The 21723-nt window shown below is 55.4% G+C and overlaps 15 non-coding genes across 15 annotated transcripts; 11 read left to right on the top strand and 4 right to left on the bottom strand.

Moving 5' to 3' along the window:
• Positions 1-1963: 1963 nt before the first annotated feature.
• Positions 1964-2036, top strand: trnav-aac (transfer RNA valine (anticodon AAC)). The gene has a single exon. It is a non-coding gene; the product is annotated as a tRNA-Val (tRNA).
• Positions 2037-2610: 574 nt separating this feature from the next.
• On the bottom strand, positions 2611-2682 carry trnah-gug (transfer RNA histidin (anticodon GUG)). The gene has a single exon. It is a non-coding gene; the product is annotated as a tRNA-His (tRNA).
• A 201-nt stretch (positions 2683-2883) lies between these two features.
• On the top strand, positions 2884-2955 carry trnae-uuc (transfer RNA glutamic acid (anticodon UUC)). Its single transcript has one exon. It is a non-coding gene; the product is annotated as a tRNA-Glu (tRNA).
• A 2415-nt stretch (positions 2956-5370) lies between these two features.
• On the top strand, positions 5371-5443 carry trnav-aac (transfer RNA valine (anticodon AAC)). Its single transcript has one exon. It is a non-coding gene; the product is annotated as a tRNA-Val (tRNA).
• A 574-nt stretch (positions 5444-6017) lies between these two features.
• trnah-gug (transfer RNA histidin (anticodon GUG)) lies at positions 6018-6089 on the bottom strand. The gene has a single exon. It is a non-coding gene; the product is annotated as a tRNA-His (tRNA).
• Positions 6090-6290: 201 nt separating this feature from the next.
• On the top strand, positions 6291-6362 carry trnae-uuc (transfer RNA glutamic acid (anticodon UUC)). Its single transcript has one exon. It is a non-coding gene; the product is annotated as a tRNA-Glu (tRNA).
• A 2415-nt stretch (positions 6363-8777) lies between these two features.
• On the top strand, positions 8778-8850 carry trnav-aac (transfer RNA valine (anticodon AAC)). The gene has a single exon. It is a non-coding gene; the product is annotated as a tRNA-Val (tRNA).
• Positions 8851-9697: 847 nt separating this feature from the next.
• On the top strand, positions 9698-9769 carry trnae-uuc (transfer RNA glutamic acid (anticodon UUC)). Its single transcript has one exon. It is a non-coding gene; the product is annotated as a tRNA-Glu (tRNA).
• A 2415-nt stretch (positions 9770-12184) lies between these two features.
• trnav-aac (transfer RNA valine (anticodon AAC)) lies at positions 12185-12257 on the top strand. Its single transcript has one exon. It is a non-coding gene; the product is annotated as a tRNA-Val (tRNA).
• A 574-nt stretch (positions 12258-12831) lies between these two features.
• Positions 12832-12903, bottom strand: trnah-gug (transfer RNA histidin (anticodon GUG)). Its single transcript has one exon. It is a non-coding gene; the product is annotated as a tRNA-His (tRNA).
• A 201-nt stretch (positions 12904-13104) lies between these two features.
• Positions 13105-13176, top strand: trnae-uuc (transfer RNA glutamic acid (anticodon UUC)). The gene has a single exon. It is a non-coding gene; the product is annotated as a tRNA-Glu (tRNA).
• Positions 13177-15591: 2415 nt separating this feature from the next.
• trnav-aac (transfer RNA valine (anticodon AAC)) lies at positions 15592-15664 on the top strand. Its single transcript has one exon. It is a non-coding gene; the product is annotated as a tRNA-Val (tRNA).
• Positions 15665-16238: 574 nt separating this feature from the next.
• On the bottom strand, positions 16239-16310 carry trnah-gug (transfer RNA histidin (anticodon GUG)). The gene has a single exon. It is a non-coding gene; the product is annotated as a tRNA-His (tRNA).
• Positions 16311-16511: 201 nt separating this feature from the next.
• trnae-uuc (transfer RNA glutamic acid (anticodon UUC)) lies at positions 16512-16583 on the top strand. The gene has a single exon. It is a non-coding gene; the product is annotated as a tRNA-Glu (tRNA).
• A 2415-nt stretch (positions 16584-18998) lies between these two features.
• Positions 18999-19071, top strand: trnav-aac (transfer RNA valine (anticodon AAC)). Its single transcript has one exon. It is a non-coding gene; the product is annotated as a tRNA-Val (tRNA).
• The last annotated feature ends 2652 nt before the right edge of the window (positions 19072-21723 follow it).

Raw genomic sequence — 21723 nt, forward strand, 5'->3', positions numbered from 1 at the left:
CGTTTCCGTAGTGTAGTGGTTATCACGTTCGCCTCACACGCGAAAGGTCCCCGGCCCGAAACCGGGCGGAAACAGACCGGCTTCCTTTGTCGGCACGCACAAAAGGGGATTGGGGATTCGCCTAGCGCTGTGATCGAACAGACCCACTCACCTCTTAGTGTGGCGGGATCTGCACAGTGCATGTCGCAGCGCATCCTGCTTTCACTTCAATGCGCGTCCTGATGTACCCCAGTCTCCCGCGTGACAGGTGCGGATAATCACCACTATACTAACGAGGAAGACATCGCTCTCTCCGACCCCCGGCATCGTGTCCCGACCCACCGTGCTGGAAGCCGACGCGTGCTGTGATTCCTTTACGGAGCAGAAATGACAACCGAGGAGCCGAGAGATCATTTCAGCATTTCGCGTCTGAACAGAAAACACAAACGACCAACTCGGAATGACTTGCCTTTGATGCTTTCAAAGCGTTCTTTGTGCATCGAACAGACCCACTCACCTCTTAGTGTGGCGGGATGTGCACAGTGCATGTCGCAGCGCTTCCTGCTTTCACTTCAATGTGCTTCCTGATGTCGAGTCGTGTGCCGTGCGGAGGCTCTGAAAGCGAGAGCAATGAAAAGGTGCACGGCGCTGTGAAAGAAAACAGAGAAGTGAAAGGCAGTCCTTTCTCTAAGGAGGTAAAAGAAAAGCTTTCTACTCCCCGTCAGGGAATCGAACCCTGGTCTCCCGCATGACAGGCGGGGATACTCGCCACTATACTAACGAGGAAGACACCGCACTCTCCGATCCTCGGCATCGTGTCCCGACCCAGCGTGCTGGAAGGCGACGCGTGCTGTGATTCCTTTACGGAACAGAAATGACAACCGAGGAGCCGAGAGATCATGTCAGCATTTCGCGTCTGAACGGAAAACACAAACGACCAACTCGGAATGACTTGCTTTTGACGCTTTTCAAAGCGTTCTTTGTGCACGACGACTGCGCCGCCTAGCAGATACAGATGGGTTGTACAACTCTGAACTAGCAAATGGAAGAGGGCTAAGCCCCCTCTCTTTTAGCCCAGGTTCGATCTGTCTCCCAGAATCACCAGGGCGCACGCACACACACCCGTGCCGTTGAAGTGCTCTGCCTCATTTCTAAGGGCAACTCAACATTCACTCCTACCCCGAGAACAGAAAAGACAGCGTCCGCAGCAACAACAGCTCAGGTCTCTGCACAGGAGCTAAGCTGCCCCCATCTCCTCTGCTCTGCGGCTCCTGCGGAGTGGAGTCGGCCTGGAGCCGTGTTTGCAGGCGGCGGCTCCCCGCGCTCTGTCTGTGCGTCCAAGAGCTCCTGGGAGGAAGAGAGAGCCCTCCCACTCGGGGGCTTTTCCACGGTCTGTGTGAGGAGGGGCGGGTGTGTCCAGTAGCTTATCGAGCGGAAGCCTGGGGCGGCGGAGAGCTGTGATCGTGCAGACCTTGAGGTGTCACCTCTTTGTCTGCTTTCCCGCCCCCCCTCCGCCCAAGCTCTGCTCCAGAGTAGCCCGGCAACCCCTCACACCTGCACGTGTCACAACCTAAGGTGTAGTCATGAGACACCCATGGGGTGCTGCTCTGTTCTTGCTAATTGTTTCCTGCCCGTCGCAGGCAGGAGTCCATGCGAGAAAGATGCGCTGGACAGAGCTCAGAGGGCACAGCTGGGTGGCTTTCCTTCTGAGTGACGTTCCTGCAACACTCTCCCGCTCCTCTTGGTGCGCTCATGCCCCAACACAGGAAGGCTGGAGCAGGTGGCTGTGGGCTCTGCGCACTGCCGAAACAGGTCAGTTGGGAGAGCGTTAGACTGAAGATCTAAAAGTCCCTGGTTTGATCCCGGGTTTCGGCATTTTGTTTCATCGCGCCCTTTGTTCCTCTCTCCAGCGCCCCCTGCCTAAAGTGACGCTTCCCTTTCTCAGCCCGAAACGCAAGCGAGACACCAGCAGCGGTCCCTGCAGGTTTCCGTAGTGTAGCGGCTATCACGTTCGCCTAACACGCGAAAGGTCCCCGGTTCGAGACCGGGCGGAAACAGCCTCTTTTCGCACGCTCCTGTACTTCACAGAGGTCTTGAGCGACCGGTCATTTGTTCCCAATGTATTTCCGGTGCCTTCATGCACTCTTGTACCAAACGCACGTTCCTGCTGTACGCGGAGCCGATCATTTGCAATTGGGCTGTGCCGACAGACCAGGACGAGCTCTGTCGGCTCAAAAGCAGCGCAGGACCTGCAACAACAACAGAAAGATTAGCATCCAGCGGGGGCCTCTTAGTGAGCCCAAGATCTCATCAAGAATCGGCTCCAGCAACAGGGCTGGGCGCATTGTTCCATTCTCCGACCACTCTCGGTGTAAACAAGTCCCTCCTGGTCTCTGCTTGAAATGCACTTTCCTGCGTTTGCTTTGGTGTAACTGGCTTCCCCTGCATGGGCGAATGTGAAGAAGATCCTTAGTAAGTCATTGAAGAAAACCGAGAAGAGGTCAGAGTGGCCTCTGTCGATCATCAACGATCCAGTCAGGCAGTACTCCTCTGTAAAGCGCCGTTCGTTCACATCGATTGGCTTTTTTTTGCCTTCATTCGCGCAAGTAGTAAAAGCAGACGCCCCTATTCTGCCGTGACCCGGATTCGAACCGGGGTTGTTGCGGCCACAACGCAAAGTACTGACCACTATACGATCACGGCGAGTTACCGATACCCACGTGGCAGGGCGGAAAAGGCTGTGCTCTCTTTGTGTGACCTAATTCGGAAAAGTCCTGACGTTGCATTTCAACTGAGCCCCAGTATACATCGACCCTTCGACACTCTGAGTGACAACTCTCTTGCGCGTTTTCTCATATTTATGTAGTTTGCTTGCATGATGCCCGGAACAGCAGGGGTGTATGCTCCCATATGGTCTAGCGGTTAGGATTCCTGGTTTTCACCCAGGCGGCCCGGGTTCGACTCCCGGTATGGGAACCTGTCAGTTTTGCCTCCTGCTTTCCAAAAGATCAGCACCGTGTACGAAGGAGCCGCATTAAAACCACTCGAACGTGCAAAACGCGCGAGAAGAGGGGGCGCTTGTTTCCAACCGAAGACTTCTCGCGTGTGAGACGAGCTGATCATCCCTGCAGGAGGTGGGAGGGTTACTCTGGTAGACAGGGCTGACCTTCGGCAATAGGGTTTATACTCTCCAAGATGATATTTGCACTTTCTGGAGAGGCGATTTTCTCCACTTCAGTAGCCCGATTTCGTCGATTGCGTGGAGAGGGCTGTAGAATGTGGCGCCGCCTTTCCTGCTCCGTCCATGACAGGCGTGCTGGTCTCTGGAGAGAGAGCACGGTCCATCAGCGCACTCCAATAAAGGCACTGGAAGCAGCTGAATCGCATTGGCGAAGCTCAGCGCTGGGCCGCTGGGCAGGGATTGCCACCGTTTCCGTAGTGTAGTGGTTATCACGTTCGCCTCACACGCGAAAGGTCCCCGGCCCGAAACCGGGCGGAAACAGACCGGCTTCCTTTGTCGGCACGCACAAAAGGGGATTGGGGATTCGCCTAGCGCTGTGATCGAACAGACCCACTCACCTCTTAGTGTGGCGGGATCTGCACAGTGCATGTCGCAGCGCATCCTGCTTTCACTTCAATGCGCGTCCTGATGTACCCCAGTCTCCCGCGTGACAGGTGCGGATAATCACCACTATACTAACGAGGAAGACATCGCTCTCTCCGACCCCCGGCATCGTGTCCCGACCCACCGTGCTGGAAGCCGACGCGTGCTGTGATTCCTTTACGGAGCAGAAATGACAACCGAGGAGCCGAGAGATCATTTCAGCATTTCGCGTCTGAACAGAAAACACAAACGACCAACTCGGAATGACTTGCCTTTGATGCTTTCAAAGCGTTCTTTGTGCATCGAACAGACCCACTCACCTCTTAGTGTGGCGGGATGTGCACAGTGCATGTCGCAGCGCTTCCTGCTTTCACTTCAATGTGCTTCCTGATGTCGAGTCGTGTGCCGTGCGGAGGCTCTGAAAGCGAGAGCAATGAAAAGGTGCACGGCGCTGTGAAAGAAAACAGAGAAGTGAAAGGCAGTCCTTTCTCTAAGGAGGTAAAAGAAAAGCTTTCTACTCCCCGTCAGGGAATCGAACCCTGGTCTCCCGCGTGACAGGCGGGGATACTCGCCACTATACTAACGAGGAAGACACCGCACTCTCCGATCCTCGGCATCGTGTCCCGACCCAGCGTGCTGGAAGGCGACGCGTGCTGTGATTCCTTTACGGAACAGAAATGACAACCGAGGAGCCGAGAGATCATGTCAGCATTTCGCGTCTGAACGGAAAACACAAACGACCAACTCGGAATGACTTGCTTTTGACGCTTTTCAAAGCGTTCTTTGTGCACGACGACTGCGCCGCCTAGCAGATACAGATGGGTTGTACAACTCTGAACTAGCAAATGGAAGAGGGCTAAGCCCCCTCTCTTTTAGCCCAGGTTCGATCTGTCTCCCAGAATCACCAGGGCGCACGCACACACACCCGTGCCGTTGAAGTGCTCTGCCTCATTTCTAAGGGCAACTCAACATTCACTCCTACCCCGAGAACAGAAAAGACAGCGTCCGCAGCAACAACAGCTCAGGTCTCTGCACAGGAGCTAAGCTGCCCCCATCTCCTCTGCTCTGCGGCTCCTGCGGAGTGGAGTCGGCCTGGAGCCGTGTTTGCAGGCGGCGGCTCCCCGCGCTCTGTCTGTGCGTCCAAGAGCTCCTGGGAGGAAGAGAGAGCCCTCCCACTCGGGGGCTTTTCCACGGTCTGTGTGAGGAGGGGCGGGTGTGTCCAGTAGCTTATCGAGCGGAAGCCTGGGGCGGCGGAGAGCTGTGATCGTGCAGACCTTGAGGTGTCACCTCTTTGTCTGCTTTCCCGCCCCCCCTCCGCCCAAGCTCTGCTCCAGAGTAGCCCGGCAACCCCTCACACCTGCACGTGTCACAACCTAAGGTGTAGTCATGAGACACCCATGGGGTGCTGCTCTGTTCTTGCTAATTGTTTCCTGCCCGTCGCAGGCAGGAGTCCATGCGAGAAAGATGCGCTGGACAGAGCTCAGAGGGCACAGCTGGGTGGCTTTCCTTCTGAGTGACGTTCCTGCAACACTCTCCCGCTCCTCTTGGTGCGCTCATGCCCCAACACAGGAAGGCTGGAGCAGGTGGCTGTGGGCTCTGCGCACTGCCGAAACAGGTCAGTTGGGAGAGCGTTAGACTGAAGATCTAAAAGTCCCTGGTTTGATCCCGGGTTTCGGCATTTTGTTTCATCGCGCCCTTTGTTCCTCTCTCCAGCGCCCCCTGCCTAAAGTGACGCTTCCCTTTCTCAGCCCGAAACGCAAGCGAGACACCAGCAGCGGTCCCTGCAGGTTTCCGTAGTGTAGCGGCTATCACGTTCGCCTAACACGCGAAAGGTCCCCGGTTCGAGACCGGGCGGAAACAGCCTCTTTTCGCACGCTCCTGTACTTCACAGAGGTCTTGAGCGACCGGTCATTTGTTCCCAATGTATTTCCGGTGCCTTCATGCACTCTTGTACCAAACGCACGTTCCTGCTGTACGCGGAGCCGATCATTTGCAATTGGGCTGTGCCGACAGACCAGGACGAGCTCTGTCGGCTCAAAAGCAGCGCAGGACCTGCAACAACAACAGAAAGATTAGCATCCAGCGGGGGCCTCTTAGTGAGCCCAAGATCTCATCAAGAATCGGCTCCAGCAACAGGGCTGGGCGCATTGTTCCATTCTCCGACCACTCTCGGTGTAAACAAGTCCCTCCTGGTCTCTGCTTGAAATGCACTTTCCTGCGTTTGCTTTGGTGTAACTGGCTTCCCCTGCATGGGCGAATGTGAAGAAGATCCTTAGTAAGTCATTGAAGAAAACCGAGAAGAGGTCAGAGTGGCCTCTGTCGATCATCAACGATCCAGTCAGGCAGTACTCCTCTGTAAAGCGCCGTTCGTTCACATCGATTGGCTTTTTTTTGCCTTCATTCGCGCAAGTAGTAAAAGCAGACGCCCCTATTCTGCCGTGACCCGGATTCGAACCGGGGTTGTTGCGGCCACAACGCAAAGTACTGACCACTATACGATCACGGCGAGTTACCGATACCCACGTGGCAGGGCGGAAAAGGCTGTGCTCTCTTCGTGTGACCTAATTCGGAAAAGTCCTGACGTTGCATTTCAACTGAGCCCCAGTATACATCGACCCTTCGACACTCTGAGTGACAACTCTCTTGCGCGTTTTCTCATATTTATGTAGTTTGCTTGCATGATGCCCGGAACAGCAGGGGTGTATGCTCCCATATGGTCTAGCGGTTAGGATTCCTGGTTTTCACCCAGGCGGCCCGGGTTCGACTCCCGGTATGGGAACCTGTCAGTTTTGCCTCCTGCTTTCCAAAAGATCAGCACCGTGTACGAAGGAGCCGCATTAAAACCACTCGAACGTGCAAAACGCGCGAGAAGAGGGGGCGCTTGTTTCCAACCGAAGACTTCTCGCGTGTGAGACGAGCTGATCATCCCTGCAGGAGGTGGGAGGGTTACTCTGGTAGACAGGGCTGACCTTCGGCAATAGGGTTTATACTCTCCAAGATGATATTTGCACTTTCTGGAGAGGCGATTTTCTCCACTTCAGTAGCCCGATTTCGTCGATTGCGTGGAGAGGGCTGTAGAATGTGGCGCCGCCTTTCCTGCTCCGTCCATGACAGGCGTGCTGGTCTCTGGAGAGAGAGCACGGTCCATCAGCGCACTCCAATAAAGGCACTGGAAGCAGCTGAATCGCATTGGCGAAGCTCAGCGCTGGGCCGCTGGGCAGGGATTGCCACCGTTTCCGTAGTGTAGTGGTTATCACGTTCGCCTCACACGCGAAAGGTCCCCGGCCCGAAACCGGGCGGAAACAGACCGGCTTCCTTTGTCGGCACGCACAAAAGGGGATTGGGGATTCGCCTAGCGCTGTGATCGAACAGACCCACTCACCTCTTAGTGTGGCGGGATCTGCACAGTGCATGTCGCAGCGCATCCTGCTTTCACTTCAATGCGCGTCCTGATGTACCCCAGTCTCCCGCGTGACAGGTGCGGATAATCACCACTATACTAACGAGGAAGACATCGCTCTCTCCGACCCCCGGCATCGTGTCCCGACCCACCGTGCTGGAAGCCGACGCGTGCTGTGATTCCTTTACGGAGCAGAAATGACAACCGAGGAGCCGAGAGATCATTTCAGCATTTCGCGTCTGAACAGAAAACACAAACGACCAACTCGGAATGACTTGCCTTTGATGCTTTCAAAGCGTTCTTTGTGCATCGAACAGACCCACTCACCTCTTAGTGTGGCGGGATGTGCACAGTGCATGTCGCAGCGCTTCCTGCTTTCACTTCAATGTGCTTCCTGATGTCGAGTCGTGTGCCGTGCGGAGGCTCTGAAAGCGAGAGCAATGAAAAGGTGCACGGCGCTGTGAAAGAAAACAGAGAAGTGAAAGGCAGTCCTTTCTCTAAGGAGGTAAAAGAAAAGCTTTCTACTCCCCGTCAGGGAATCGAACCCTGGTCTCCCGCGTGACAGGCGGGGATACTCGCCACTATACTAACGAGGAAGACACCGCACTCTCCGATCCTCGGCATCGTGTCCCGACCCAGCGTGCTGGAAGGCGACGCGTGCTGTGATTCCTTTACGGAACAGAAATGACAACCGAGGAGCCGAGAGATCATGTCAGCATTTCGCGTCTGAACGGAAAACACAAACGACCAACTCGGAATGACTTGCTTTTGACGCTTTTCAAAGCGTTCTTTGTGCACGACGACTGCGCCGCCTAGCAGATACAGATGGGTTGTACAACTCTGAACTAGCAAATGGAAGAGGGCTAAGCCCCCTCTCTTTTAGCCCAGGTTCGATCTGTCTCCCAGAATCACCAGGGCGCACGCACACACACCCGTGCCGTTGAAGTGCTCTGCCTCATTTCTAAGGGCAACTCAACATTCACTCCTACCCCGAGAACAGAAAAGACAGCGTCCGCAGCAACAACAGCTCAGGTCTCTGCACAGGAGCTAAGCTGCCCCCATCTCCTCTGCTCTGCGGCTCCTGCGGAGTGGAGTCGGCCTGGAGCCGTGTTTGCAGGCGGCGGCTCCCCGCGCTCTGTCTGTGCGTCCAAGAGCTCCTGGGAGGAAGAGAGAGCCCTCCCACTCGGGGGCTTTTCCACGGTCTGTGTGAGGAGGGGCGGGTGTGTCCAGTAGCTTATCGAGCGGAAGCCTGGGGCGGCGGAGAGCTGTGATCGTGCAGACCTTGAGGTGTCACCTCTTTGTCTGCTTTCCCGCCCCCCCTCCGCCCAAGCTCTGCTCCAGAGTAGCCCGGCAACCCCTCACACCTGCACGTGTCACAACCTAAGGTGTAGTCATGAGACACCCATGGGGTGCTGCTCTGTTCTTGCTAATTGTTTCCTGCCCGTCGCAGGCAGGAGTCCATGCGAGAAAGATGCGCTGGACAGAGCTCAGAGGGCACAGCTGGGTGGCTTTCCTTCTGAGTGACGTTCCTGCAACACTCTCCCGCTCCTCTTGGTGCGCTCATGCCGCAACACAGGAAGGCTGGAGCAGGTGGCTGTGGGCTCTGCGCACTGCCGAAACAGGTCAGTTGGGAGAGCGTTAGACTGAAGATCTAAAAGTCCCTGGTTTGATCCCGGGTTTCGGCATTTTGTTTCATCGCGCCCTTTGTTCCTCTCTCCAGCGCCCCCTGCCTAAAGTGACGCTTCCCTTTCTCAGCCCGAAACGCAAGCGAGACACCAGCAGCGGTCCCTGCAGGTTTCCGTAGTGTAGCGGCTATCACGTTCGCCTAACACGCGAAAGGTCCCCGGTTCGAGACCGGGCGGAAACAGCCTCTTTTCGCACGCTCCTGTACTTCACAGAGGTCTTGAGCGACCGGTCATTTGTTCCCAATGTATTTCCGGTGCCTTCATGCACTCTTGTACCAAACGCACGTTCCTGCTGTACGCGGAGCCGATCATTTGCAATTGGGCTGTGCCGACAGACCAGGACGAGCTCTGTCGGCTCAAAAGCAGCGCAGGACCTGCAACAACAACAGAAAGATTAGCATCCAGCGGGGGCCTCTTAGTGAGCCCAAGATCTCATCAAGAATCGGCTCCAGCAACAGGGCTGGGCGCATTGTTCCATTCTCCGACCACTCTCGGTGTAAACAAGTCCCTCCTGGTCTCTGCTTGAAATGCACTTTCCTGCGTTTGCTTTGGTGTAACTGGCTTCCCCTGCATGGGCGAATGTGAAGAAGATCCTTAGTAAGTCATTGAAGAAAACCGAGAAGAGGTCAGAGTGGCCTCTGTCGTTCATCAACGATCCAGTCAGGCAGTACTCCTCTGTAAAGCGCCGTTCGTTCACATCGATTGGCTTTTTTTTGCCTTCATTCGCGCAAGTAGTAAAAGCAGACGCCCCTATTCTGCCGTGACCCGGATTCGAACCGGAGTTGTTGCGGCCACAACGCAAAGTACTGACCACTATACGATCACGGCGAGTTACCGATACCCACGTGGCAGGGCGGAAAAGGCTGTGCTCTCTTCGTGTGACCTAATTCGGAAAAGTCCTGACGTTGCATTTCAACTGAGCCCCAGTATACATCGACCCTTCGACACTCTGAGTGACAACTCTCTTGCGCGTTTTCTCATATTTATGTAGTTTGCTTGCATGATGCCCGGAACAGCAGGGGTGTATGCTCCCATATGGTCTAGCGGTTAGGATTCCTGGTTTTCACCCAGGCGGCCCGGGTTCGACTCCCGGTATGGGAACCTGTCAGTTTTGCCTCCTGCTTTCCAAAAGATCAGCACCGTGTACAAAGGAGCCGCATTAAAACCACTCGAACGTGCAAAACGCGCGAGAAGAGGGGGCGCTTGTTTCCAACCGAAGACTTCTCGCGTGTGAGACGAGCTGATCATCCCTGCAGGAGGTGGGAGGGTTACTCTGGTAGACAGGGCTGACCTTCGGCAATAGGGTTTATACTCTCCAAGATGATATTTGCACTTTCTGGAGAGGCGATTTTCTCCACTTCAGTAGCCCGATTTCGTCGATTGCGTGGAGAGGGCTGTAGAATGTGGCGCCGCCTTTCCTGCTCCGTCCATGACAGGCGTGCTGGTCTCTGGAGAGAGAGCACGGTCCATCAGCGCACTCCAATAAAGGCACTGGAAGCAGCTGAATCGCATTGGCGAAGCTCAGCGCTGGGCCGCTGGGCAGGGATTGCCACCGTTTCCGTAGTGTAGTGGTTATCACGTTCGCCTCACACGCGAAAGGTCCCCGGCCCGAAACCGGGCGGAAACAGACCGGCTTCCTTTGTCGGCACGCACAAAAGGGGATTGGGGATTCGCCTAGCGCTGTGATCGAACAGACCCACTCACCTCTTAGTGTGGCGGGATCTGCACAGTGCATGTCGCAGCGCATCCTGCTTTCACTTCAATGCGCGTCCTGATGTACCCCAGTCTCCCGCGTGACAGGTGCGGATAATCACCACTATACTAACGAGGAAGACATCGCTCTCTCCGACCCCCGGCATCGTGTCCCGACCCACCGTGCTGGAAGCCGACGCGTGCTGTGATTCCTTTACGGAGCAGAAATGACAACCGAGGAGCCGAGAGATCATTTCAGCATTTCGCGTCTGAACAGAAAACACAAACGACCAACTCGGAATGACTTGCCTTTGATGCTTTCAAAGCGTTCTTTGTGCATCGAACAGACCCACTCACCTCTTAGTGTGGCGGGATGTGCACAGTGCATGTCGCAGCGCTTCCTGCTTTCACTTCAATGTGCTTCCTGATGTCGAGTCGTGTGCCGTGCGGAGGCTCTGAAAGCGAGAGCAATGAAAAGGTGCACGGCGCTGTGAAAGAGAACAGAGAAGTGAAAGGCAGTCCTTTCTCTAAGGAGGTAAAAGAAAAGCTTTCTACTCCCCGTCAGGGAATCGAACCCTGGTCTCCCGCGTGACAGGCGGGGATACTCGCCACTATACTAACGAGGAAGACACCGCACTCTCCGATCCTCGGCATCGTGTCCCGACCCAGCGTGCTGGAAGGCGACGCGTGCTGTGATTCCTTTACGGAACAGAAATGACAACCGAGGAGCCGAGAGATCATGTCAGCATTTCGCGTCTGAACGGAAAACACAAACGACCAACTCGGAATGACTTGCTTTTGACGCTTTTCAAAGCGTTCTTTGTGCACGACGACTGCGCCGCCTAGCAGATACAGATGGGTTGTACAACTCTGAACTAGCAAATGGAAGAGGGCTAAGCCCCCTCTCTTTTAGCCCAGGTTCGATCTGTCTCCCAGAATCACCAGGGCGCACGCACACACACCCGTGCCGTTGAAGTGCTCTGCCTCATTTCTAAGGGCAACTCAACATTCACTCCTACCCCGAGAACAGAAAAGACAGCGTCCGCAGCAACAACAGCTCAGGTCTCTGCACAGGAGCTAAGCTGCCCCCATCTCCTCTGCTCTGCGGCTCCTGCGGAGTGGAGTCGGCCTGGAGCCGTGTTTGCAGGCGGCGGCTCCCCGCGCTCTGTCTGTGCGTCCAAGAGCTCCTGGGAGGAAGAGAGAGCCCTCCCACTCGGGGGCTTTTCCACGGTCTGTGTGAGGAGGGGCGGGTGTGTCCAGTAGCTTATCGAGCGGAAGCCTGGGGCGGCGGAGAGCTGTGATCGTGCAGACCTTGAGGTGTCACCTCTTTGTCTGCTTTCCCGCCCCCCCTCCGCCCAAGCTCTGCTCCAGAGTAGCCCGGCAACCCCTCACACCTGCACGTGTCACAACCTAAGGTGTAGTCATGAGACACCCATGGGGTGCTGCTCTGTTCTTGCTAATTGTTTCCTGCCCGTCGCAGGCAGGAGTCCATGCGAGAAAGATGCGCTGGACAGAGCTCAGAGGGCACAGCTGGGTGGCTTTCCTTCTGAGTGACGTTCCTGCAACACTCTCCCGCTCCTCTTGGTGCGCTCATGCCGCAACACAGGAAGGCTGGAGCAGGTGGCTGTGGGCTCTGCGCACTGCCGAAACAGGTCAGTTGGGAGAGCGTTAGACTGAAGATCTAAAAGTCCCTGGTTTGATCCCGGGTTTCGGCATTTTGTTTCATCGCGCCCTTTGTTCCTCTCTCCAGCGCCCCCTGCCTAAAGTGACGCTTCCCTTTCTCAGCCCGAAACGCAAGCGAGACACCAGCAGCGGTCCCTGCAGGTTTCCGTAGTGTAGCGGCTATCACGTTCGCCTAACACGCGAAAGGTCCCCGGTTCGAGACCGGGCGGAAACAGCCTCTTTTCGCACGCTCCTGTACTTCACAGAGGTCTTGAGCGACCGGTCATTTGTTCCCAATGTATTTCCGGTGCCTTCATGCACTCTTGTACCAAACGCACGTTCCTGCTGTACGCGGAGCCGATCATTTGCAATTGGGCTGTGCCGACAGACCAGGACGAGCTCTGTCGGCTCAAAAGCAGCGCAGGACCTGCAACAACAACAGAAAGATTAGCATCCAGCGGGGGCCTCTTAGTGAGCCCAAGATCTCATCAAGAATCGGCTCCAGCAACAGGGCTGGGCGCATTGTTCCATTCTCCGACCACTCTCGGTGTAAACAAGTCCCTCCTGGTCTCTGCTTGAAATGCACTTTCCTGCGTTTGCTTTGGTGTAACTGGCTTCCCCTGCATGGGCGAATGTGAAGAAGATCCTTAGTAAGTCATTGAAGAAAACCGAGAAGAGGTCAGAGTGGCCTCTGTCGTTCATCAACGATCCAGTCAGGCAGTACTCCTCTGTAAAGCGCCGTTCGTTCACATCGATTGGCTTTTTTTTGCCTTCATTCGCGCAAGTAGTAAAAGCAGACGCCCCTATTCTGCCGTGACCCGGATTCGAACCGGGGTTGTTGCGGCCACAACGCAAAGTACTGACCACTATACGATCACGGCGAGTTACCGATACCCACGTGGCAGGGCGGAAAAGGCTGTGCTCTCTTCGTGTGACCTAATTCGGAAAAGTCCTGACGTTGCATTTCAACTGAGCCCCAGTATACATCGACCCTTCGACACTCTGAGTGACAACTCTCTTGCGCGTTTTCTCATATTTATGTAGTTTGCTTGCATGATGCCCGGAACAGCAGGGGTGTATGCTCCCATATGGTCTAGCGGTTAGGATTCCTGGTTTTCACCCAGGCGGCCCGGGTTCGACTCCCGGTATGGGAACCTGTCAGTTTTGCCTCCTGCTTTCCAAAATATCAGCACCGTGTACGAAGGAGCCGCATTAAAACCACTCGAACGTGCAAAACGCGCGAGAAGAGGGGGCGCTTGTTTCCAACCGAAGACTTCTCGCGTGTGAGACGAGCTGATCATCCCTGCAGGAGGTGGGAGGGTTACTCTGGTAGACAGGGCTGACCTTCGGCAATAGGGTTTATACTCTCCAAGATGATATTTGCACTTTCTGGAGAGGCGATTTTCTCCACTTCAGTAGCCCGATTTCGTCGATTGCGTGGAGAGGGCTGTAGAATGTGGCGCCGCCTTTCCTGCTCCGTCCATGACAGGCGTGCTGGTCTCTGGAGAGAGAGCACGGTCCATCAGCGCACTCCAATAAAGGCACTGGAAGCAGCTGAATCGCATTGGCGAAGCTCAGCGCTGGGCCGCTGGGCAGGGATTGCCACCGTTTCCGTAGTGTAGTGGTTATCACGTTCGCCTCACACGCGAAAGGTCCCCGGCCCGAAACCGGGCGGAAACAGACCGGCTTCCTTTGTCGGCACGCACAAAAGGGGATTGGGGATTCGCCTAGCGCTGTGATCGAACAGACCCACTCACCTCTTAGTGTGGCGGGATCTGCACAGTGCATGTCGCAGCGCATCCTGCTTTCACTTCAATGCGCGTCCTGATGTACCCCAGTCTCCCGCGTGACAGGTGCGGATAATCACCACTATACTAACGAGGAAGACATCGCTCTCTCCGACCCCCGGCATCGTGTCCCGACCCACCGTGCTGGAAGCCGACGCGTGCTGTGATTCCTTTACGGAGCAGAAATGACAACCGAGGAGCCGAGAGATCATTTCAGCATTTCGCGTCTGAACAGAAAACACAAACGACCAACTCGGAATGACTTGCCTTTGATGCTTTCAAAGCGTTCTTTGTGCATCGAACAGACCCACTCACCTCTTAGTGTGGCGGGATGTGCACAGTGCATGTCGCAGCGCTTCCTGCTTTCACTTCAATGTGCTTCCTGATGTCGAGTCGTGTGCCGTGCGGAGGCTCTGAAAGCGAGAGCAATGAAAAGGTGCACGGCGCTGTGAAAGAAAACAGAGAAGTGAAAGGCAGTCCTTTCTCTAAGGAGGTAAAAGAAAAGCTTTCTACTCCCCGTCAGGGAATCGAACCCTGGTCTCCCGCGTGACAGGCGGGGATACTCGCCACTATACTAACGAGGAAGACACCGCACTCTCCGATCCTCGGCATCGTGTCCCGACCCAGCGTGCTGGAAGGCGACGCGTGCTGTGATTCCTTTACGGAACAGAAATGACAACCGAGGAGCCGAGAGATCATGTCAGCATTTCGCGTCTGAACGGAAAACACAAACGACCAACTCGGAATGACTTGCTTTTGACGCTTTTCAAAGCGTTCTTTGTGCACGACGACTGCGCCGCCTAGCAGATACAGATGGGTTGTACAACTCTGAACTAGCAAATGGAAGAGGGCTAAGCCCCCTCTCTTTTAGCCCAGGTTCGATCTGTCTCCCAGAATCACCAGGGCGCACGCACACACACCCGTGCCGTTGAAGTGCTCTGCCTCATTTCTAAGGGCAACTCAACATTCACTCCTACCCCGAGAACAGAAAAGACAGCGTCCGCAGCAACAACAGCTCAGGTCTCTGCACAGGAGCTAAGCTGCCCCCATCTCCTCTGCTCTGCGGCTCCTGCGGAGTGGAGTCGGCCTGGAGCCGTGTTTGCAGGCGGCGGCTCCCCGCGCTCTGTCTGTGCGTCCAAGAGCTCCTGGGAGGAAGAGAGAGCCCTCCCACTCGGGGGCTTTTCCACGGTCTGTGTGAAGAGGGGCGGGTGTGTCCAGTAGCTTATCGAGCGGAAGCCTGGGGCGGCGGAGAGCTGTGATCGTGCAGACCTTGAGGTGTCACCTCTTTGTCTGCTTTCCCGCCCCCCCTCCGCCCAAGCTCTGCTCCAGAGTAGCCCGGCAACCCCTCACACCTGCACGTGTCACAACCTAAGGTGTGGTCATGAGACACCCATGGGGTGCTGCTCTGTTCTTGCTAATTGTTTCCTGCCCGTCGCAGGCAGGAGTCCATGCGAGAAAGATGCGCTGGACAGAGCTCAGAGGGCACAGCTGGGTGGCTTTCCTTCTGAGTGACGTTCCTGCAACACTCTCCCGCTCCTCTTGGTGCTCTCATGCCGCAACACAGGAAGGCTGGAGCAGGTGGCTGTGGGCTCTGCGCACTGCCGAAATAGGTCAGTTGGGAGAGCGTTAGACTGAAGATCTAAAAGTCCCTGGTTTGATCCCGGGTTTCGGCATTTTGTTTCATCGCGCCCTTTGTTCCTCTCTCCAGCGCCCCCTGCCTAAAGTGACGCTTCCCTTTCTCAGCCCGAAACGCAAGCGAGACACCAGCAGCGGTCCCTGCAGGTTTCCGTAGTGTAGCGGCTATCACGTTCGCCTAACACGCGAAAGGTCCCCGGTTCGAGACCGGGCGGAAACAGCCTCTTTTTGCACGCTCCTGTACTTCACAGAGGTCTTGAGCGACCGGTCATTTGTTCCCAATGTATTTCCGGTGCCTTCATGCACTCTTGTACCAAACGCACGTTCCTGCTGTACGCGGAGCCGATCATTTGCAATTGGGCTGTGCCGACAGACCAGGACGAGCTCTGTCGGCTCAAAAGCAGCGCAGGACCTGCAACAACAACAGAAAGATTAGCATCCAGCGGGGGCCTCTTAGTGAGCCCAAGATCTCATCAAGAATCGGCTCCAGCAACAGGGCTGGGCGCATTGTTCCATTCTCCGACCACTCTCGGTGTAAACAAGTCCCTCCTGGTCTCTGCTTGAAATGCACTTTCCTGCGTTTGCTTTGGTGTAACTGGCTTCCCCTGCATGGGCGAATGTGAAGAAGATCCTTAGTAAGTCATTGAAGAAAACCGAGAAGAGGTCAGAGTGGCCTCTGTCGTTCATCAACGATCCAGTCAGGCAGTACTCCTCTGTAAAGCGCCGTTCGTTCACATCGATTGGCTTTTTTTTGCCTTCATTCGCGCAAGTAGTAAAAGCAGACGCCCCTATTCTGCCGTGACCCGGATTCGAACCGGGGTTGTTGCGGCCACAACGCAAAGTACTGACCACTATACGATCACGGCGAGTTACCGATACCCACGTGGCAGGGCGGAAAAGGCTGTGCTCTCTTCGTGTGACCTAATTCGGAAAAGTCCTGACGTTGCATTTCAACTGAGCCCCAGTATACATCGACCCTTCGACACTCTGAGTGACAACTCTCTTGCGCGTTTTCTCATATTTATGTAGTTTGCTTGCATGATGCCCGGAACAGCAGGGGTGTATGCTCCCATATGGTCTAGCGGTTAGGATTCCTGGTTTTCACCCAGGCGGCCCGGGTTCGACTCCCGGTATGGGAACCTGTCAGTTTTGCCTCCTGCTTTCCAAAATATCAGCACCGTGTACGAAGGAGCCGCATTAAAACCACTCGAACGTGCAAAACGCGCGAGAAGAGGGGGCGCTTGTTTCCAACCGAAGACTTCTCGCGTGTGAGACGAGCTGATCATCCCTGCAGGAGGTGGGAGGGTTACTCTGGTAGACAGGGCTGACCTTCGGCAATAGGGTTTATACTCTCCAAGATGATATTTGCACTTTCTGGAGAGGCGATTTTCTCCACTTCAGTAGCCCGATTTCGTCGATTGCGTGGAGAGGGCTGTAGAATGTGGCGCCGCCTTTCCTGCTCCGTCCATGACAGGCGTGCTGGTCTCTGGAGAGAGAGCACGGTCCATCAGCGCACTCCAATAAAGGCACTGGAAGCAGCTGAATCGCATTGGCGAAGCTCAGCGCTGGGCCGCTGGGCAGGGATTGCCACCGTTTCCGTAGTGTAGTGGTTATCACGTTCGCCTCACACGCGAAAGGTCCCCGGCCCGAAACCGGGCGGAAACAGACCGGCTTCCTTTGTCGGCACGCACAAAAGGGGATTGGGGATTCGCCTAGCGCTGTGATCGAACAGACCCACTCACCTCTTAGTGTGGCGGGATCTGCACAGTGCATGTCGCAGCGCATCCTGCTTTCACTTCAATGCGCGTCCTGATGTACCCCAGTCTCCCGCGTGACAGGTGCGGATAATCACCACTATACTAACGAGGAAGACATCGCTCTCTCCGACCCCCGGCATCGTGTCCCGACCCACCGTGCTGGAAGCCGACGCGTGCTGTGATTCCTTTACGGAGCAGAAATGACAACCGAGGAGCCGAGAGATCATTTCAGCATTTCGCGTCTGAACAGAAAACACAAACGACCAATTCGGAATGACTTGCCTTTGATGCTTTCAAAGCGTTCTTTGTGCATCGAACAGACCCACTCACCTCTTAGTGTGGCGGGATGTGCACAGTGCATGTCGCAGCGCTTCCTGCTTTCACTTCAATGTGCTTCCTGATGTCGAGTCGTGTGCCGTGCGGAGGCTCTGAAAGCGAGAGCAATGAAAAGGTGCACGGCGCTGTGAAAGAAAACAGAGAAGTGAAAGGCAGTCCTTTCTCTAAGGAGGTAAAAGAAAAGCTTTCTACTCCCCGTCAGGGAATCGAACCCTGGTCTCCCGCGTGACAGGCGGGGATACTCGCCACTATACTAACGAGGAAGACACCGCACTCTCCGATCCTCGGCATCGTGTCCCGACCCAGCGTGCTGGAAGGCGACGCGTGCTGTGATTCCTTTACGGAACAGAAATGACAACCGAGGAGCCGAGAGATCATGTCAGCATTTCGCGTCTGAACGGAAAACACAAACGACCAACTCGGAATGACTTGCTTTTGACGCTTTTCAAAGCGTTCTTTGTGCACGACGACTGCGCCGCCTAGCAGATACAGATGGGTTGTACAACTCTGAACTAGCAAATGGAAGAGGGCTAAGCCCCCTCTCTTTTAGCCCAGGTTCGATCTGTCTCCCAGAATCACCAGGGCGCACGCACACACACCCGTGCCGTTGAAGTGCTCTGCCTCATTTCTAAGGGCAACTCAACATTCACTCCTACCCCGAGAACAGAAAAGACAGCGTCCGCAGCAACAACAGCTCAGGTCTCTGCACAGGAGCTAAGCTGCCCCCATCTCCTCTGCTCTGCGGCTCCTGCGGAGTGGAGTCGGCCTGGAGCCGTGTTTGCAGGCGGCGGCTCCCCGCGCTCTGTCTGTGCGTCCAAGAGCTCCTGGGAGGAAGAGAGAGCCCTCCCACTCGGGGGCTTTTCCACGGTCTGTGTGAGGAGGGGCGGGTGTGTCCAGTAGCTTATCGAGCGGAAGCCTGGGGCGGCGGAGAGCTGTGATCGTGCAGACCTTGAGGTGTCACCTCTTTGTCTGCTTTCCCGCCCCCCCTCCGCCCAAGCTCTGCTCCAGAGTAGCCCGGCAACCCCTCACACCTGCACGTGTCACAACCTAAGGTGTAGTCATGAGACACCCATGGGGTGCTGCTCTGTTCTTGCTAATTGTTTCCTGCCCGTCGCAGGCAGGAGTCCATGCGAGAAAGATGCGCTGGACAGAGCTCAGAGGGCACAGCTGGGTGGCTTTCCTTCTGAGTGACGTTCCTGCAACACTCTCCCGCTCCTCTTGGTGCGCTCATGCCGCAACACAGGAAGGCTGGAGCAGGTGGCTGTGGGCTCTGCGCACTGCCGAAACAGGTCAGTTGGGAGAGCGTTAGACTGAAGATCTAAAAGTCCCTGGTTTGATCCCGGGTTTCGGCATTTTGTTTCATCGCGCCCTTTGTTCCTCTCTCCAGCGCCCCCTGCCTAAAGTGACGCTTCCCTTTCTCAGCCCGAAACGCAAGCGAGACACCAGCAGCGGTCCCTGCAGGTTTCCGTAGTGTAGCGGCTATCACGTTCGCCTAACACGCGAAAGGTCCCCGGTTCGAGACCGGGCGGAAACAGCCTCTTTTCGCACGCTCCTGTACTTCACAGAGGTCTTGAGCGACCGGTCATTTGTTCCCAATGTATTTCCGGTGCCTTCATGCACTCTTGTACCAAACGCACGTTCCTGCTGTACGCGGAGCCGATCATTTGCAATTGGGCTGTGCCGACAGACCAGGACGAGCTCTGTCGGCTCAAAAGCAGCGCAGGACCTGCAACAACAACAGAAAGATTAGCATCCAGCGGGGGCCTCTTAGTGAGCCCAAGATCTCATCAAGAATCGGCTCCAGCAACAGGGCTGGGCGCATTGTTCCATTCTCCGACCACTCTCGGTGTAAACAAGTCCCTCCTGGTCTCTGCTTGAAATGCACTTTCCTGCGTTTGCTTTGGTGTAACTGGCTTCCCCTGCATGGGCGAATGTGAAGAAGATCCTTAGTAAGTCATTGAAGAAAACCGAGAAGAGGTCAGAGTGGCCTCTGTCGTTCATCAACGATCCAGTCAGGCAGTACTCCTCTGTAAAGCGCCGTTCGTTCACATCGATTGGCTTTTTTTTGCCTTCATTCGCGCAAGTAGTAAAAGCAGACGCCCCTATTCTGCCGTGACCCAGATTCGAACCGGGGTTGTTGCGGCCACAACGCAAAGTACTGACCACTATACGATCACGGCGAGTTACCGATACCCACGTGGCAGGGTGGAAAAGGCTGTGCTCTCTTCGTGTGACCTAATTCGGAAAAGTCCTGACGTTGCATTTCAACTGAGCCCCAGTATACATCGACCCTTCGACACTCTGAGTGACAACTCTCTTGCGCGTTTTCTCATATTTATGTAGTTTGCTTGCATGATGCCCGGAACAGCAGGGGTGTGTGCTCCCATATGGTCTAGCGGTTAGGATTCCTGGCTTTCGCCCGGGTTCGACTCCCGGTATGGGAACCTGTCAGTTTTGCCTCCTGCTTTCCAAAAGATCAGCACCGTGTACGAAGGAGCCGCATTAAAACCACTCGAACGTGCAAAACGCGCGAGAAGAGGGGGCGCTTGTTTCCAACCGAAGACTTCTCGCGTGTGAGACAAGCTGATCATCCCTGCAGGAGGTGGGAGGGTTACTCTGGTAGACAGGGCTGACCTTCATCAATAGGGTTTATACTCTCCAAGATGATATTTGCACTTTCTGGAGAGGCGATTTTCTCCACTTCAGTAGCCCGATTTCGTCGATTGCGTGGAGAGGGCTGTAGAATGTGGCGCCGCCTTTCCTGCTCCGTCCATGACAGGCGTGCTGGTCTCTGGAGAGAGAGCACGGTCCATCAGCGCACTCCAATAAAGGCACTGGAAGCAGCTGAATCGCATTGGCGAAGCTCAGCGCTGGGCCGCTGGGCAGGGATTGCCACCGTTTCCGTAGTGTAGTGGTTATCACGTTCACCTCACACGCGAAAGGTCCCCGGCCCGAAACCGGGCGGAAACAGACCGGCTTCCTTTGTCGGCATGCACAAAAGGGGATTGGGGATTCGCCTAGCGCTGTGATCGAACAGACCCACTCACCTCTTAGTGTGGCGGGATCTGCACAGTGCATGTCGCAGCGCATCCTGCTTTCACTTCAATGCGCGTCCTGATGTACCCCAGTCTCCCGCGTGACAGGTGCGGATAATCACCACTATACTAACGAGGAAGACATCGCTCTCTCCGACCCCCGGCATCGTGTCCCGACCCACCGTGCTGGAAGCCGACGCGTGCTGTGATTCCTTTACGGAGCAGAAATGACAACCGAGGAGCCGAGAGATCATTTCAGCATTTCGCGTCTGAACAGAAAACACAAACGACCAACTCGGAATGACTTGCCTTTGATGCTTTCAAAGCGTTCTTTGTGCATCGAACAGACCCACTCACCTCTTAGTGTGGCGGGATGTGCACAGTGCATGTCGCAGCGCTTCCTGCTTTCACTTCAATGTGCTTCCTGATGTCGAGTCGTGTGCCGTGCGGAGGCTCTGAAAGCGAGAGCAATGAAAAGGTGCACGGCGCTGTGAAAGAAAACAGAGAAGTGAAAGGCAGTCCTTTCTCTAAGGAGGTAAAAGAAAAGCTTTCTACTCCCCGTCAGGGAATCGAACCCTGGTCTCCCGCATGACAGGCAGGGATACTCGCCACTATACTAACGAGGAAGACACCGCACTCTCCGATCCTCGGCATCGTGTCCCGACCCAGCGTGCTGGAAGGCGACGCGTGCTGTGATTCCTTTACGGAACAGAAATGACAACCGAGGAGCCGAGAGATCATGTCAGCATTTCGCGTCTGAACGGAAAACACAAACGACCAACTCGGAATGACTTGCTTTTGACGCTTTTCAAAGCGTTCTTTGTGCACGACGACTGCGCCGCCTAGCAGATACAGATGGGTTGTACAACTCTGAACTAGCAAATGGAAGAGGGCTAAGCCCCCTCTCTTTTAGCCCAGGTTCGATCTGTCTCCCAGAATCACCAGGGCGCACGCACACACACCCGTGCCGTTGAAGTGCTCTGCCTCATTTCTAAGGGCAACTCAACATTCACTCCTACCCCGAGAACAGAAAAGACAGCGTCCGCAGCAACAACAGCTCAGGTCTCTGCACAGGAGCTAAGCTGCCCCCATCTCCTCTGCTCTGCGGCTCCTGCGGAGTGGAGTCGGCCTGGAGCCGTGTTTGCAGGCGG

The sequence above is a fragment of the Atractosteus spatula genome (genome assembly GCF_055471065.1).
Source record: "Atractosteus spatula isolate fAtrSpa1 chromosome 10 unlocalized genomic scaffold, fAtrSpa1.hap1 SUPER_10_unloc_3, whole genome shotgun sequence".
In the NCBI taxonomy this organism is placed as follows: Eukaryota; Metazoa; Chordata; class Actinopteri; order Semionotiformes; family Lepisosteidae; genus Atractosteus; species Atractosteus spatula.